The sequence below is a fragment of the Nicotiana tabacum genome, chromosome 18 (assembly GCF_000715075.1).
Source record: "Nicotiana tabacum cultivar K326 chromosome 18, ASM71507v2, whole genome shotgun sequence".
Taxonomy (NCBI): Eukaryota; Viridiplantae; Streptophyta; class Magnoliopsida; order Solanales; family Solanaceae; genus Nicotiana; species Nicotiana tabacum.
Window position 1 is genome coordinate 13814960 of NC_134097.1, and position 19061 is coordinate 13834020.

General features: G+C 39.2%; 1 long non-coding RNA gene across 1 annotated transcript; it reads left to right on the plus strand.

Annotated features, from left to right (window-relative positions):
- The first annotated feature begins 5699 nt into the window (after window positions 1-5699).
- On the plus strand, window positions 5700-13196 carry LOC142172869 (uncharacterized). The gene is made up of 2 exons (XR_012701927.1): window positions 5700-6937; window positions 12573-13196. It is a non-coding gene; the product is annotated as an uncharacterized LOC142172869 (long non-coding RNA).
- Window positions 13197-19061: the final 5865 nt, after the last annotated feature.

The following is a 19061-nucleotide window of genomic DNA, read 5'->3' on the forward strand; positions in this document are numbered from 1 at the left end:
CAGTTTCCACGGGACGGACCAAGTCACAATCCCCTCGGTGCATGCCCGCACGCCCGTCACTTAGCATGTGCGTCACCTCCAAAATAATTACGTGACACAAAATTCGATGTTTCATGCCCTCAGGACCAGATTTAAAACTGTTACTTACCTCAACCCGTGTAATTCTTTATTTCGCTATGCCCTTTCCACGAGAATTGGTCTCCGAAAGCCTCGTATCTAGCCACAATTAATTCGATTCAGTCAATACCAATTATTGTAATTAATTCCATAAGTAAATAATAATGTCTCCAATAAAATCCGAAATTAACTCAAAAATTGTCCGTGGGGACCATGTCTCGAAACCCGATAAAAGTTACAGAATATGAACCCGCATCCAACCACGAGTCTAACCATATAAATTTTATCAAAATCCGACATCAACTCGAACCTCAAATTTTCAATTAAAGTCTATGAAGATTTCTACCATTTTCAACCCAATCTTTACCTATTTGAACTTAACAATCTTTCCACAACCTTATTGGTATGTATACATAATACTCTTACACCCAAGAATCATACTATTAATCACTCATCTTTACTCAAAACCCGAAATTGAATAATTGAGGAAAGAAATTCTTACCTCTTTGAAGCCCTAGCAAGATCCTTGTGAAATCTTCAAACCTTGAACAAGAATTGATGGATAAATGACTAAGTCTTCACTTTCGCTCTCTAAAATGCTCTCATCTCTCTCTAAAATATCAGATGAAACCCTTCAAAATGACCACCAATAGTGTTTTATAAGAATGGGATCGGGTTTATAAAAATAGAAAAATGAAGCCCCGGAACAGGTTCTGCGGTCGCATATGCGACCGCATAATGGTTATGCAGACCGCATATCAGTCGCATAATCGGTGCCCAATACTGGCAAATATTTGTCTGTGTATGCGGTCACTATGCGACCGCAGAACAGATATGCGGTCGCATAGTCGACCGCAAATTTTATCCAAACTGGCCCTCTTCTGCCTCACTTCTACGACCATTATGCGGCCCGCAGAGTGATTATGCGGTCGCATAATGGACCGCATAAATGCGTTTTTCCGCCAAAAGATTTCCATTACTTTCCGGTACATTGTTCAACCCAAAAGGTCCGAGCCGCGGCGAGCTTGCGAGTTGGTTGTACTCATACTACACCCTATAATAATTGATCTACCTCGACACCACAAAACCTTAATTTCCTTAGCAAAACTTCTCCGGGTCACTACACATACGTCAACATCTGGTTAACCTTCCCGGGAACAGGTTCTGCGGTCGCATAATGGTTATGCAGACCGCATATCAGTCACATAATCAGTGCCCCACACTGGCAAACATCTGTCTGTGTATGCGGTCACTAATTTCATCCAAAATGGCCCTCTTCTGCCTCACTTCTGCAGCCATTATGCGGCCCGCAGAGTGATTATGCGATCGCATAATGGACCGCAAAAATACGTTTTTCCGCCAAAAAATTTCCTTTACTTTCCTGTACATTGTTCAACCCAAAACGTCTGAGCCGCGGCGAGCTTGCGAGTTGGTTGTACTCATACTACACCCTGTACTAATTGATCTACCTCGACACCACAAAACCTTAATTTCCTTAGCAAAACTTCTCCAGGTCACTACACATACGTCAACATCTGGTCAACCTTTTCAATTAAATTTCGAAACCTTGGAACTAGGTGTTCCAAATTATTCAAAAACCTCACCGGACCTGAACCAATTATCCCTGACAAGTCACATAACAAATGTAAAGCATAAATTGAGCAGTAAATGGGGAAATAGAGTTATAATACTCAAAATAACCGGCCGGGTCGTTACATTCTCCCCCTCTTAAACAAACATTTGTCCTCGAACGGGTTTAGAATATTACCTAGAGTCTCAAATAAGTGTGGGTATTTACTCCGCATCTCCTGCTCAATCTCCCAAGTAGCTTCTCTGAATGGCTGGCCTCTCCACTGCACCTTCACGGATGCTATGTTCTTGGACCTCAGCTTTTGAACCTGCCGGTCTAAAGTAGCCACCGGCTCTACATCATAAGTCAAATTACCGTCCAGCTGCACTATACTGAAATCCAGAATGTGAGACGGATCTCCGACATACTTTCTGAGCATGGATACATGGAACACTGGATGAACACCTGATAGACTAGGTGGCAAAGCAAGTTCATAAGCCACCTCTCCAATTTTCTTAAGTATCTCAAAAGGTGTAATATACCGAGGGATCAACTTGTACTTCCTCTCGAACCTCAACACACCCTTCATAGGTGAAATCTTGAGCAGAACCTTCTCCCCAACCATGTGAACAACATCACGAACCTTCCTGTCGGCATAACTCTTCTGTCTAGATTGTGTCGTGCGAAGCCGTTCTTGAATTACTTTGACCTTCTCTAAAGCATCCTAAACCAAGTCAGTACCCAATATTCTAACCTCACTCGGCTCAAACCAACCCACCGGAGATCGACACCGTCTCCCATATAACGCTTCATACGGAGCTATCTGAATGCTTGACTGATAGCTATTATTGTAAACAAACTCCGCGAGTGCCAGAAATTGATCCCAAGAACCCCCAAAATCAATGACACAAGCGCGTAATATATCCTCCAATATCCGAATAATGCGCTCGGACTGTCCGTCCGTCTGAGGGTGAAATGTTGTACTTAACTGAACCTGTGTGCCCAATTCTCGCTGCACTGCTCTCCAAATCTGTGATGTAAACTGTGTGCCCCGATCTGAAATGATGGACACCGGCACACTATGCAGACGAATAATCTCGCAAATATAAATCCCAGCCAACCTTTATACTAATTGATCTACCTCGATACCACAAAACTTTAATTTTCTTAGCAAAAATTCTACGGGTCACTACACATACGTCAACATCTGGTCAACCTTTTTAACTAAATTTCGAAACCTTGGAACCAGGTGTTCCAAATCATTCAAAAACCTCATCGGACCCGAACCAATTATCCCCGACAAGTTACATAACAAATGTACAACATAAATTGAGCAGTAAATGGGGGAAACAGAGTTATAATACTCAAAACGACCGGCCGGATCGTTACAATTATAGAGAGTGAAGAGAATTTGTCACTGAATGCTATCCCTACAATAGAGGAAATAAGGGAGGTGGTGATGTCGATGAGCAACCATAGTGCGCCAGGACCTGATGGAATGTCTGGATATTTCTATCATTCTAGTTAGGAGATCATCAAGAATGATCTTTTACTAATGATACTTGATTTTTTTTGCAGATACTGAATTACCAAAGGCATTCACACATTTATGCCTTGTACTCATACTTAAGGTGGGGTGCCCACAACAGTTTAGTGAACTCAAACCAATAAGTCTGAGTAATTTCACCTACAAGATCATCTCAAAGTCGTTGAATTAGAGACTAGCCCCATTGATGCAGAAGTTGATATCTCCTAACCAAACATACTTTATTAAAGGGAGATCAATCACAAAAAAATATTATGTTGACTTAGGAGATGGTAGATATCATTAGAAAACCTAAGCAGCATGAAAATATAGTATTGAAGCTTGATATGACAAAGGCTTATGACAGAGTTGAATGGGACTATCTATGCCAAGTACTTAGACAACTTAGATTCAATGAAGTATGGATAGACAAAGTATGGAGGACCCTCTCAAATGTATGGTACTCGGTGAACATAAATAGGGGTAGATATGGTTTCTTTAAGTCAACCAGAGGAATCAAGCAGGGTGGGCCCTTTATCACCCTCATTATTTGTCATAGGAGCTAAACTTCTTTCAAGATTGATAGACAATTTAGTAAATGCTAGATTTATTCCTAATATTTTTGATAGGAAAGGGACTATTATTACTTATATATCCTATGTGGATGATACTGCCTTGTTCTCCTCTGATGATCCAAAATATTTGATGATGATGATGGCTAATTTGAAAATATATGAACAATGCACACGCCAATTGGTAAATAAGCAAAAGTCAGGTTTCTTTATGCATCCAAATTCTTCCAATGATACAATTGCAGAGGTGGGCAGAATTACTGGTGTCACGGCTTCAGAATTCCCTATGCAATACCTTGGGTGTCCTATATATGTTGGAAGAAAAAAGGTTGTGTACTTTAACAATATGTGGCAAAGGTAGTTGCAAGATTACAAGGTTGGCAAGGGAAAATGCTTTATTATGGTGGTAAAGCTACTCTTGTCAAATTTATATTGCAAGTAGGGGTGACAAACGGGTGGGTCGAGTTGGATATGGGCGGTCAAAAATGGAAAATGCAAAAACTGATAAATTATCTGACCCCACCCACGTTTAATACGGATAAAAAAATGAGTTAACCGTCGGATAATATCGATATCCATATTATCCATTGTTTATTGAACATGCTCGCTTTTGGGAGAATTTCTAGCCCCACAAACTTGAGGAATCCCGAATTTGAGGCTTTATAAATGTAAAAATTAAACCCATTAGTCATCTATTTTCTAAATGGATGATATGGTTCTTATCCATAATTGACCCATTTTTAAAAAGTTCATTATCAAACCTATTTTTTAATAAATAATATGGGTAGATAACTGTTTTCTCTTATCCATTTTGCTACCACTAGTTGCAAGCACCGCCTCTTCATTAGCTGTCAGTGCTATCTTCACCTAAAACTTTCATTAAACAAATAAAGAAAATTATGGCTAATTTTTTCTGGAAAAATTGGAGGACAAACATAATTTCATTGGATGAAGTGGTCTGATTTATTCTACCCAACTTCTGAAGGAGAGGTAGGATTTAGATCCATCCAAGATTTTTGTAATGCTTTTGCCGCCAAAATGTGGTGGAATTTTAGAACTAACAACTACTTGTTGAGTAAAATTTTGACTGCCAAATCATACTATATTATAAGTGTGAAGATCCTAAGTCAAAGTTAAAAGACTAAAATATCCTTCAAAAGCTGAATGACCAAATTACCCTTTACTTAATGATTTATTTGAACTAACTTTATGTGGAGCAATTAATTAATTAGGTTAATTAACTTTAAGTCAAAAGTTGATTTACAAATTTACTTTGCCCTTACAATCAATTAGTATTCCAATAATTTTCTACTACTCTTTATTATATGAATAAATAATGAAAACATAAAATGCAATGTACGCATGAGATGTCCCTTGTAACTTGCGAAATCTTTTTGTATTCTCAACTAAGCTAATGTAATAATGCAATTGAAACTCTTGCACTTCTTTGTTATTTTTATACTCTTCTAGATGTAAAGTAAACTTTACCGGTTATACATTAAGTTCAAATTAAACACCCATAACGTTATAGCAAATAAAGAGACATTGTGTCAATGTATCAATTACTCCATGTAATTTAACGAGGAGTCATGCAAAGGTCTAAAATATTAAAGAATCAAATTTGATTCCCATGGTGCTCCAACTTATATGGCACAACTCTGGAGTACAAGATCGCTGAATTAGGATTATTGGTGTCTTACTCTTCTTCTTTTTTTTTTAATTCTTGCCACTTTCCACATACAAGTTTGCTGATTTTAGATCCATGGAGTTGGATTCAAGAGGTAGGATTTTGTTCGAGGTGTAACAGATCTATGTAATTTTACGTTGTTTTGGCAAGTTTGTTTGATTTTATTGCATTATTTATATTTTTTCCTTTTGACTTGATATATAACATCATACAATATGCTAAATTGAGCACTTTTCTTATCTTTCGCTGGAGGTATTTTGCGGGGATTGGAGTTGGAGTTGGAGTAGGGAAACGCCTGAAAACATAGATGATAAAAAGAACTACATTTTGGCTCTATATAGCAAATTTGTTTGGGGGAAGATAGATATTTATAGACCGTGCATAAGATTTCAAATAAAGGGCTACTTAAACTTTAATACGTTATTGAGGTTTTAAACCTCTTTGCCCCTTTGTTCTTTGGCCTGCTCTAAATTTCTTAAGAACATTCTCATTGTGATTTCGAATATTTCAAAGACAAATAGTTGTAATTTTTAAATCCATGTTGGTTCTTTTCATTTATGGTATTATCAAACACTTCTTGTCTATTTACGTGCTTGTATTTAGTGATCAAAAATTAAATATTCTACTATTATTTCAAGAGATAAAATAATAAAAAAAGCACAACATCAATAAATTAGAGTACATCGCTTTTATGGATTAGCTTTTATTCTCTCCACTATTGATATCCATATCAAGTGCCTTGCTTAATTTACCCTCCTATCTAAGATGTAGAACCTTGTTTACTTAATTTCTTTGCTCGTAAATGTTTTAATGATACTGGAAGGGAAACAAAAACAAACTCTTTTGTTTAGAATAGATTTTTTGCTTACTTGGTAATTCAGATTTTGAATTTTGAGTTTTGAGTTGTGGAGGTAGGTTAATCTCATCTAATAATTCAAATTCAAGGAGGTTTTTTTGAATTGGTTAGAAATTTCAAGGTTTTGCTTATAAGGCCCTTTTAGTTTTCGACTTGCCGCCATCGAAAATATTGGTTTGAAAAATTCCGGCGATTCGTTGCTGAAAAATTCCGGCGACAGTCAAAAGTAGAAAGAAAAGCTCATATTTGAACTTTTTACCCAATTGCAAGTTTTTCTCATTCTCTCTCAAGTTCAACTACTGCAGATTCTTGATCCATCTTAAATCTGAAACACCAACCTCTCCGAATCCCCATAAATCAAAATCCTTGAAATAGAAACTCCATCGATTCCTTGAAAGACTCGGTATTCGAAGACGTCCCAAGAACAATAGTAGAGCGATCAGTTCCAAACTAAAGAACAAGGGGTCCTGAAGGTGGGTGTACATCCAATCAAAGTTAAACAAGCCCAAGTCTTGAATTGTAGCAACAGTTTCTTCTATTTGGTGAAGGAGAGAAGTTCTCAGCAATAGGGGATTTTCCACCGCCGGCCAGATTTCCGTTAACGTCAAGGGTCAGGTTCTATTGTTCCTATCTTGTCTTAATATTTTAATAGTTTGATATTTTAGCGTAATTGTATCTCCTTGCCTGCCTATTTTGTTCTTGAATCTTTAGTTAGTATTTGCTCTAACATTGTCAAATTAATTGCATTAGTGATGGCTTTGCCTATTTGTTTATATTGTTATTCACTTGTTTACATCTTTATTTTGAATCTTTATTGTACATTTTCTTTGTGACCTTTAGTTGTAGATTATAACTCCCTTTAGCTCTTGTATTATATTTTTTCACCTATTTTCTATCTTTTAGTTGTAGATTATAGTTCCTTTGTTTTATTTCTTCAACTGTTTGTCTAACCTTTAGTTGTATATTATAGTTCTCGTTAGTTCCTTTATTTTATTTCTTTACCTGTTTTGCAATCTTTAATAGTAGATTATATTTCGGTAATTCATTTTATTTTTGGCGCTTGTTTTTGGGATAGTGCTTGCATAGTGACTCCTAGATTATATTGGCTTTGGTGAATGATGTTAGGGTAAGGTCTTGTCCTCGAGGGTGTCAGCGCGGGGGAAGGGGTGCGGGGGGTAAGAGGGCTAAGGGAGCTAGTAGGCTGAGAGTGGGGTCTTGGAACATAGGAACTTTGACTGAAAAATCTGTAGAGTTAGCGAAGATTCTCGAGAAAAGAAAAATTAATATCGCTTATGTACAAGAGACTAGGTGGGTAGGAGATAAGGCGCAGGATGTGGGCAGCTTCAAACTTTGGTATTCTGGGAGGGTGGGGCAGGAACGAGGTAGGTATCTTGGTTGATAAGGACCTCCGGGAACTAGTGGTGGAGGTTAGGAAGGTGAATGACAGGCTGATGACTATTAAGCTAGTTGTTGGAGGCTTTACTTTGAACATAATCAGTGCGTACGCACCCCAAACAGGCTTGGATGAGGAAGTCAAGAGGCGTTTCTAAGAGGATTTGGATGAGATGGTGCGTGGTATCCCGCATACCGAGAAGCTTTTCATAGGAGGAGATTTTAACGGTCACATTGGAGCGACGTCTGGGGGTATGATGATGTGCATGGTGGCTTTGATTTTGAAGATAGAAACGGAGGAGGAACGTCTCTTCTGAACTTTGCTAAAGCATTTGATTTGGTGATAGCAAACTCAAAGTTTCCAGAAGAAGAGGGAGTACTTGGTCACCTTCCGAAATTCGGTAGCCGAGACCCAGATTGATTATTTACTCTGCAGGAAGCTCGATAGAGGTCTTTGCACGGATTGCAAGGTCATCCCGAGTGAGAATCTCTCAACCCTTCGTAGGCTCCTGGTCACGGACTTTGAGATCACGAGGAAGAGGAGGAAAAAGGTGATGTATAGCCAACATAGGATCAAGTGGGGAGCCTTGACAGAAGCTAAAGCGTACGAGTTGAGGTTCAAGCTGGTGACTATGGGGGCTTGGAGGAGTAGTGGGGACGAAAGCTCTATGTGGACCACGACTGCGCAGTGTATTAGGGAAGCCACGAGAGAGGTATTAGGGGTATCAAAGGGTTACTCTAGTGGTCACAAGGGAGACTGGTGGTAGAATAGAGAGGTGCAAGAAAAAGTGGAAACCAAGAAAGCAGCGTATCTAAAGATAGAGAAAAGTGTAGACGAGGAAGAGAAGAGGGTGAATAGGGAGCATTATAAGTTGGCTAAGAAAGAGGCAAAGCTAGAAGTTACAGCGGCCAAAACTACAGCTTTTAGTCATTTGTATGAGGAACTCGAGGGATGAGGTGGGGATAAAAGGTTGTTCAGGTTAGCCAAGGCACGAGAAAGGAAGGCGCATGAATTGGACCAAGTGAAGTGCATCAAGGACGAAGAAAGTAGAGTTTTATTAGATTAGGGGCATATCCATCTGAGATGGCAGACCTACTTCCATAGACTCTTGAATGAGGAAGGGGACATGAGCATTGTACTGTGTGATTTGGAACTCTCCGGGAGTCGTTATGACTTTGGGTATTGTAGGCGGATTAGAGTTGATGAAGTTGAGGGGGCTATGTGTAAGATGAGCAGGGGCAAAGTGACCGGTCCGGATAAAATCCCGGTGAAGTCTTAGAAGAGTGCGGGCAAGGCAGGCTTGGAGTGGCTCACTAGGTTATTTGATGTCATTTTTAGAACGAAAAAGATGCTCGAAGAATGGAGGTGGATAATGATGGTTCATGTATAAAAGAACAAGGGTGATATCCAAAATTGCAATAACTATCGAGGTATCAAGCTGCTTATCCATACTATGAAAGTCTGGGAGAGAGTGGTAGAGCTAAGGGTGAGGAGGAGGGTGTCTATTTTCGAGAACCAGTTTGGGTTTATGCTGGGGCGTTCGACTACAGAAGTCATCCACTTTGTTAGAAGATTGATGGAGCAGTATAGGGAGAGAAAGAAGGACTTGCATATGGTGTTCATCGACTTAGAAAAGGCGTACGATAAAGTTCCGAGGGAGGTTTTGTGGAGATGTTTGGAGGCTATAGGTGTACCTGTTGCCTACGTTAGGTTGATTAAGGACATGTATGATGGAGTAACGACCCGAGGTGAGGATGGTGGGTGGGGACTCGGACCATTTTTCGGTTATGATGGGGTTGCATCAGCGCTCGACACTCAGCCTTTTTTTGTTTTCTCTGGTGATGGACGTACTGACGTGCCACATCCAAGGGGAGGTGTCGTGGTGCATGCTATTTGCATATGATATTGTATTGATTGACGAGACGTGAGACAGTACAAATGCGCATTTAGAGGTATGGAGGCAGATCCTGGAATCTAAAGGTTTTAAGTTGAGCAGGACCAAGACAGAATACTTGGAGTGTAAGTTTAACGGCGAGACTCAAGGGAGGGGGAGGGGAAGAGAAGGTGAGGCTGGACTCCCAGGTCATCCTTAGGAGAGGGAGTTTTAAGTACCTTGGGTCTATTATTTAGGGAGATGGGGAGATTGATGAAGATGTCATATATCGTATTGGGGCGGGATAGGTGAAATGGAGACTCGCTTCCGGTGTTTTGTATGACAGGAATGTGTCACCGAAACTTAAGGGTAAGTTCTACAGAGTGGTAGTCAGACCAACGATATTATATGAGGTTGAGTGTTGGCCAGTCAAGATCGTTCATGTCCAGAAGATGAAGGTAGAAGAAATGAGGATGTTGAGATGGATATGTAGTCATACCAGGTTAGATAGGATCAGAAATGAGATTATTCGCGATAAGGTGGGTATGACCCTTATTGAGGACAAGATGCGGGAAGCGCGGCTTAGGTAGTTTGGCCATGTGAGGAGGAGGAGCACAGACGCCCCGGTGAGGAGGTGTGAGAAGTTGACATTGGAGGGCTTATGAAGAGGTAGAGGTAGGCCAAATAAGAAGTTGTCATTGCAGCTTCAGCTGACCGAGGACATGAACTTTGATATGACTTACCGAGAGGTGGTTGTTGTGATTTCGTAGTTAATTGGGACACTTAGTCCCTAAAATAGAAGTTTAAGTCTTAGAATTTTGACCGTAGTTGGAATTGTGTGAAGACGACTCCGCAATGGAGTTTCTCGGTTCCGTTAGCTCCGTTGGGTGATTTTGGACTTAGGAGCGTATCTGGAATGTTATTTGGAGGTCTGTAGCTAAATTAGGCTTGAATTGGTGAAAGTCGAATTTTTGGAGATTTTGACTGGTAATGGACTTTTTGATATCGGGGTCGGATTATGATTCCAGAAGTTGGATTAGGTTCGTAATGTCGAATATGTCTTATGTGCAAAATTTGAGGTCAATCAGATATGATTTGGTAGGTTTCGGCATCGGTTATAGAAGTTTGAAGTTTCAAAGTTCATTAAGTTTGAATTGGAGGGTGATTAGTATTTTTAGCATTATTTGATGTGATTTGAGGGCTTGACTAAGTTCGCATGATATTTTAGGACTTGTTGGTATGTTTGGTTGAGGTTCTGGGGGCCTTGGGTGGATTACGGATGGCTAACGGATCGAAAACGGGACTTGGTGCATGGCTGAAGCAGGACTCTGCAAGTGTAACCGCACCTGCGGAGATTTGATCGCAGGTGCAAGCTCGTAGGTGCGGGCCAGGTTGCGCAGATGCGAAGGTTTGGACTGGGGGTTGTGGAGCGCAGATGCGGAGGGTGTTCCGCAGGTGCGAACTCGCACTTGCGCATGGAGGGTCATAGAAGCTGATGCGGGAGTTTGAGGCTGGCCCGCAAAAGCGGGGTTATGACCGCAAAAGCGGTTGGGTGGCTTAGTGGCCTCCGCAGATGCGTAGGCCGGACCGCAGAAGCGGTGCCGCAGAAGCGGCTAATGTGACCGCAGAAGCAAGAAGCCTGGGCAGTGTTTAAAACCGAAGGGCTTCGCGATTTTTGTCATTTTGGACTTTTCAAACTCGGTTTAGGGCGATTTTTGAGAGCATTTTCGAGGGATTTCTTGAGGTAAGTCCCTTGTGCTTATTTTTGATCAATAATCTTCCTCCTTCATTTATTTTTCAACCTAGTTAATGTGTATTTAAGGTGAAAATTGGGAGTTGGAGATTAGGAATTTGGTGAGTTGATTTGAGGAATTGAGTGGCGAATTTGTATCGAATTTTGGTAATTTTGGTATGAGTGAACTCATGGTCGAGTGAGTGTTCGTATTCTGTAACTTTTACCCGATTTCGAGATGTGGGCCCGGGTAGACTTTTTAGGACGAATTTCGGCTCTTGATTTCATTAATTAGATTAGTCTATTATAGTTGTATTTATTATATGTAATTGCTTTTGGTTAGATTTGGGCCATTCAGAGTCGGATAATCGAGAAAAAGACATTCTTACTGATTGATTGAGCTTGGTTCGAGGTAAGTTGCTTGCCTAACCTTGTGTGGGGGAGATCCCCTTAGGATTTGGTACTGTTGTGATATATGAGCGTCGTGTACGTGAGGTGACGAGTACGTACACAGGCTATTTGTTGTAAAACACGATTTATTTTATTGAGTAGTAACCTATTTTTTCTTTAATTTGAGTTATACCGTTTAAATGAGTATTAGTCTATTTTTCATTCTTAATTGAGCTATTCCAATATGTGTAGTTATCCTGTTTAGTCTAATATCGCATGTCTAGGTACTTTAACTGCTTATTTGAACTCTGTGAAGCATGCCTAGTTGATTCCTGTTTTTCCTTATTCTTTATCAGTATAACTGTAGAAATCTTGTTGTTAACTATTGTATTTATCGGTTTGAGCTGTGTGTTTAGTTTTGAGACTATGAGGCGGTTCCTCGGGAGTTCTCCCTGTACATTTACTTTTGAGACTACGAGGTGGTTCCTCGGGAGTCTCCCTGCACATTTACTTTTGAGACTACGAGGCGGTTCATCGGGAGTTCTCCCTATATATTTTCTTTTGAGACTACGAGGCGGTACCTCGGGAGTTCTCCCTGTATATTTATTTTGGGACTACGAGACGGTATCTCGAGAGATCCCCTGTTGTTTACCCCTGTGTGTTGTACTGTTGCCTTGTTGTGTTTTCTTTTGTTAAATTCTAGTCTCTTATTATACTGTATATTCTCCTGCCTTATTTATTATTTACCAGTGGGCCTAACCTGACCTTATCACTACTCGACCGAGGTTAGGCTTGGAACTTACTGGGTACCGTTGTGGTGTACTCATGCTACTCTTCTGCACATATTTTGTGTACAGATTCAGGTACTTCATATCAGCCCCGCTACTAGCTGAAAGTGTTTGCTGCTGTACGGCGACTTTAAGATATATCTGCCGCGTCCGCAGACCCCTCTAGTCTCTCCTATATTATTTACCTTCCGTATTTCTTTTATTAGACTTTGGTGTATAAAGATTTTAGTTTTCTTCTGTAGCTTGTGACTTACGATGTTTCGAATTTTGGGAAGACTGTGTATTTATAGGGTATTGGTTATTGTACATGTCGAGCGACATTGTTACTAGTTACTTAGTTATCCACTGCTGTTAGTTGCCAAGTTTTATTTTCGTTTTATTATTTTCCGCAATTTGTTAGGCTTACCTAGTCATAGAGACTATGTGCCGTCACGACGTTATAAGGAGGGAGTTTGGGTCATGACAGGGTAAGGTCTGCGTACACACTACCCTCACCAAATTCTACGGTGTAGGATAATACTGGGTATGTTGTTGTTGTTATTTAGAATAGGAGGAGGAAGGAAGAGAAAAGTTCTAGGCAATCAATTTTCACTGTCATATTATTACTTTGCTTTACAATATAATCATTTGTCTATATATATGACCTTTGTATAATATAAAATTTCATCTAAATATACATTTTAGTTTAACAAATTATGCTGTCACATATAGCAGTACTATTTATTTCACATTTTGCTAATTGAGCTTGAACTTTTTAATTTTAAGTGTGGTTTTAAAAAATTTGTACTAACTAACATGGGATACACATGCAACACACATGTCGAAAAACTAGTATTGTAATTGGAGTCATCCTATGTAAAAAAAAAGGAGATATGGCCAATCACATATCTGGAGAAGGATGATGGAGATCCAACTTTCATTCTCTGAGAATAAGTGATGGTGATTCTTCATTCTGGTGGACAGCTGGACTGACTTGGGACCACTGGCCAAGCTAGCAGATGGTAGGCCAACTCCAATGAATATCAAAGTCAAAGATTTCATATCAAATGGGTAGATATGGGATTTTCTTTGTATTCACACTGATAATTTTCAGCATTCTCACATCTACAATTTCTTTTCCTCTTTAATATGAGACAAACGGTATTTCTTGCTAAGCGTTACACCCAAATCTGCAACGCCCTTAATGCTGCTCAACCGCCCGACTCAATTATCGCAATGAGGTGAAGTAAGACTAGTTCTGATACATTCGATCACGAACTCGTCTGACTTTGATCACGAAAGCTAATTCATGACGTGAAGAGTTGTGAACTAGTTATCATATATATATATATATATATATATATATATACTAAAAGTAAGAAGTTCCTACCTTCAAAGTTGAATTACGATAATATCCTTTAAAATTAGAGTTAAAATTTTATCCTTGAGAAACTGAACTGATTTTCCACAAAATTATTACTCTTTATTATTACATTAAAGTGGATAAAGATGGAAAATTTTCTAAATTATTACTCCAAGCGTTTTCCATTTCATATTTGTTTCTTCTTCCACGGTAGTTACAATTTTATAGTGTGTTTGCATTCTTTGCTCTAAAAGTGATAACAGACTGTCTGATCACTAAGGCACATTATTCTATTTCTCTTGCTATATCAAAAATTCCTTTTCCCTTAAAAATTCTTTGTGGCATATCCTTGGCAAATGTGCCCTTCACGTTTGCACATTCCAGAAGTAAGTCTTTTGCTAAATTATTAGCCTAGATGACATGAACATTTGAAGATTAGAAGAATGATGTATTAGCTAATTAACGTTTTCGCTTCCTTTTATTTCTTTCTTCACTATTTCTTGATTTTTAAAATGATTTCTCTTTGTTTTAGCTCCTTTTTCAGTTGCATGTTTCACTTGGAAGTTTAGAAACATTATTTTTCTTGTCTTTTTCCTTTACAAGAATCCATGGACAAAATAGTTAATGATTTATTTTGATTAGTGACTTAGTTAGCCCATTTAAAAAGTGTAATATGCCACTTATTGTTTGGTCAATTTTAACCCCTTTTTTGTTATTATGCGAGTTTAATAGATAAAGTGAAAGTTCAACTTTCTTGAAATAATAGCCTACATGGTGCATAATGGATGTTAGATTTGACACATAATTATCGTGTTATGCTTATACACTTATATAATTTATGCAATTCAACTAATGTTCTTTTGTCAAATTTACACTTGAAAGGAGTCATAATTTTATATCAGACAAATGGTCCTTGTATCAGACAAATGGTACAACAATGATATCAATAAAACTTTTTGATGTCAATAACTATTAAATATATTTATCACAAATAACTATTGTTTTGCAGCTTTACAGCATGAAATTGATTACGATATACTAGCCACTCTAAAGAAGACCTATGTTGATCGAATTTCTTTACAACTTATACAAGTTACTACTTTCATTCGACAACAACTTCTTGATATGTATGTATCTATAAAAGTAAGAAGGCTACAATTTCTTAAAGATAAGAAAAAAACTTCTAGACGTGAAATATTTGCAACCATAGCCGATATTGCTCATATTCAAATGTAATCTACATATTGTTGAAATGTAGAAAAGTAAGAAAATTGTCACGTTGAATATTTGGTATGACAATCCTATTTAAGTTGTTCAAATGATATAATCCTCTTACCTTCAACAATTAAGTTGGAGCTTATATTTTCATCCCTTAAATTTTGGTGCAACTCATCTCACATATATTATAATATTATTCATACCATTTTAAAAGTTTTATACTTATTAGGTGAAAATCAAGTAGGAGGATCCTATCCTCAAGATATATTCACAATAGTATCTGTTAAATTCTGATTTTGAAAATTAATTTGTCCCTCAAGAAAAAACCTTCCATTATATAATTTTTAAGTATTTGTTATATTTAGAGGGTGAATAGAAGTGAAGTAGCAGTACTTCAATGCTCCAGACATTCAATCCAAATATTTTGTAATAACTAAAACTAATTATGAGAAAATTAAAAGACTATCATTACAATCTCATTATTATGTTGAATTAAAATCAACATTAAATTAAGTTTCTCAACTTTATAACTCATGTTGAAGTATTATGACCGTCCATGTAATTTTGCCTTTAAGTTGTAACGACCCAATCGGTCGTTTTCACTTCTAGAATTCCGTTTCCTAAAATAAGACTCCCCGTATCTGCTTTAACTGTTTTATGACTTGCGGGGATAGTTAGTTCGGGAATTTGAAGGGTTCAGGTTGAAATTGGAACACTTGGTTCTTTCGTTGGCTTTAAAAAGGCTAAGTGTCACGACCCAAAATCAACCGTCGTGATGACGCCTATCGTAGAACTAGGCCAGCCTCAACTCAACAACCCAACACCAACAACAATTAGTTTGAAAACATTAACAGAAGCATTTAACATTAAAGAAAACTATTTGAAACATAAGAAAATCCCAAAGTGATACAATCCAGCCCAAAACCAAGATGTCACTAAGTATATGAGCGTCTAGATCAGAAATACAGTCTACTACAGTGTCTAGAGAAATAAACTGAAAGTACGACAACGATAAAGAAGGAGAGTCAAGGCCTGCGAATGCAGTACAACTACCTTGATAGTCTCTAAAACTCTAGAATCCTCAATCAGCAACCGTCGCTATGACCGGTATCGCCTGGATCTGCACACGAAGTGCAGGGAGTAACGTGAGTACACCAACTCAATAAGTAATAAGTCCAAACTTTGGACTGAAAGGTAGTGACGAACTCAACCTCAACAGGTATAACAGAAATAAATGTGCAGAAACGTAGGCATGCTCTCAACTCAAATATACAGCTCAAACAGTAAAGGAAATACTTATCTGAATAGTGTAAGGTATACAACTCAGCTATCTTTACATGCCAATGCATAGACTGTATGAAATGCACCGTGTGCTCCACTCTCAAGTATTCAACCATTCGGTACTATATATGGCTATTCGAGCAAGGGAAATCCATCCCAGAACATATACAACACTAACTAGAAGTCACTCAGTACCGAGGAAAAAGGGCAATCCAACCCTGTAGAGAAATCCATCTCCAGGTATCAAGTACTTCGGACAAATCCATGTCCAGGGAAATCCATCCCTCAATAATATCATCTGTGCTCACTGGGGGAGTGTTACAGACTCCGGAGAGGCTCCTACAGCCCAAACGCTATCATAATCATCAATATAACCACTGCGGCGTGCAACCCGATCCCATAACTGTCACTCATAACCAGGCACTCGGCCTCACTCAGTCATCAACCTCTCCATTCTCACCACGGGCTCACAATTTCATGAAAACAACCTGGAACAATGATATTATGAATCAATAAATAACTGAGATCTAGATATGATATAAAAATGCATAATTATGCCTGAGTATGGAATAGTAACTGAAACTAGTGAGATGACAGCAAGAAATGACCGCTAAGGGTCCAAACAATACCGGCATAAAGCCTAAACATGATATCTAGTATGATTTATAGCTCAACTATTTTATCACATGATGAAAATATGGATATCAAAAGGATAGAGTCACTAAACGGTGCGATGGAATCACCCAGGTCACAATTCTTACGGTGCACGCCCGTCATTTGGCATGTGCGTCACCTCAATACCAATCACAAAACACATAACTTGGGGTTTCGAACCCTCAGAACCAAGTTTCAAAATGTTACTTACCTCAAACCAAGCAAAGTCCTACTCCAGAATGCCCTTACCTCTCAATTCGGCCTCTGAACGTCCTGAATCTAGCCACAAGTAATAAAATACAATCAATATAAGATAAAGGAATCAATTCCACAGAAAAAATACCAAATTATAGCCAAAATCCAAAATCAACTCAAACCCGGCCCCTGAGCCCACGTCTCGGAATCCAACAAAAATCACAAAATCAGAAACCCCATTCACTCATGAGTCTAACCATACCAAATTTATCAAAATCCGACCTCGTTTGGTCATTCAAATCTCCAAAAATCCACTCTCCAATTCTCAAGCCCTAAATCCCCCATATTTCTAGTTCAAATCCCTAATGAGATGATGAATAAAGCCATGGATTCATGAAATTTATACCATTATGGGTTAGAATCACTTACCCCAACGTTACTCCTTGAAAACCTTCGAAAAATCACCTCTCCCCCGAATCCCTCAAGTCCAAAATTGAAAATGAAAGATAAAACCTCGAGCTGGTGTTTTCTGCCAGCAAAACCGCACCTGCGGTCCTTATACCGCACCTGCGCGTCGGGCTCCACTTATGCGGAAATTCATTAAAAGCCAGACTCTGCTTCTGCGATCACTTGATCGCATCTGCGGGACCCAAGCCGCACTTACGATCCATCTGCATATCTGCGCCTCCCAAACCGCTTCTACGACCACCGCAGATGCTGGATTTCCATCGCACCTACGGTCTGAGCCCAGGTCTCCCTTAGCCGCACTTGTGGCTCTTCCTTCGCTCCTGCGGCCTCGCACATGCGGTTCCCACTCCGCAGGTGCAGAAACACCAGAACCAGCAACTTCAACTGCATTTCATCAACTCCAATTCTTCCGTTAACCACCCGAAATTACCCCGAGGCCCTGGGGACCTCGACCAAATATACCAACACGTCCCATAACATCATACGAACTTAGTTAAACCTTCGAATCACTCAAAACAATATCAAAACACCAAATTACCCTCGGATTCAAGTCTAAGAACTTCTAAACTTCCAAATTCCGCAAACGATGCCAAAACCTATCTATCCACGTCCGAATGACCTAAAGGTTTACACACACGTCACAAATGACACCACGAACCTACTCCAATTTCCAGAAATCCATTCCGACCCTGATATCAAAATTTCCACTATCGACCAAAATTGCCAAATTTTCATCTTTCGCCAATTCATGCCTAATTCTTATACGGACCTCCAAATCACATTCCGGACACGCTCCTAAGTCCACAATCACCTAACAGAGCTAACGGAACCATCAAAATTCAAATCCAAGATCGTTTACACATATGTCAATATCTTGTTGACTTTTCTAACTTAAGCTTCTAATAAATAGACTAAGTGTCTCAATTTACTCTAAAACCATTCCGGACCCAAACCAACTAACCCGGTATATCACAATATAGCTGAAGAACACAAAAAGAAGCAGAAATAGGGGAAGTGGGGCTATAACTCTCGAAACGACCGGCCGGGTCATTACATCCTCCCCCTCTTAAATAAATGTTCGTCCTCGAATGAGTCTAGAAACATACCTCGGTCTTCCAGGTGGCTTCCTCCACAGGCTGATCTCTCCTCTGCACCTTCACTGAAGTTATATCCTTTGACCTCAATTTCCGTACCTGCCGCTCCAAAATGGTCACCGGCTCCACATCATAAGTCATATAACTATCCAACTGAACCGTGCTGTAATCCAAAACATGGGACGGATCGCCAATATACTTTCGGAGCATAGAAACGTGAAACACTGGATGCACACTCGACAAGATGGATGGTAAGGCAAGCTTATAAGCCACCTCCCCTATCTTCTGAAGCACCTCAAAAGGCCC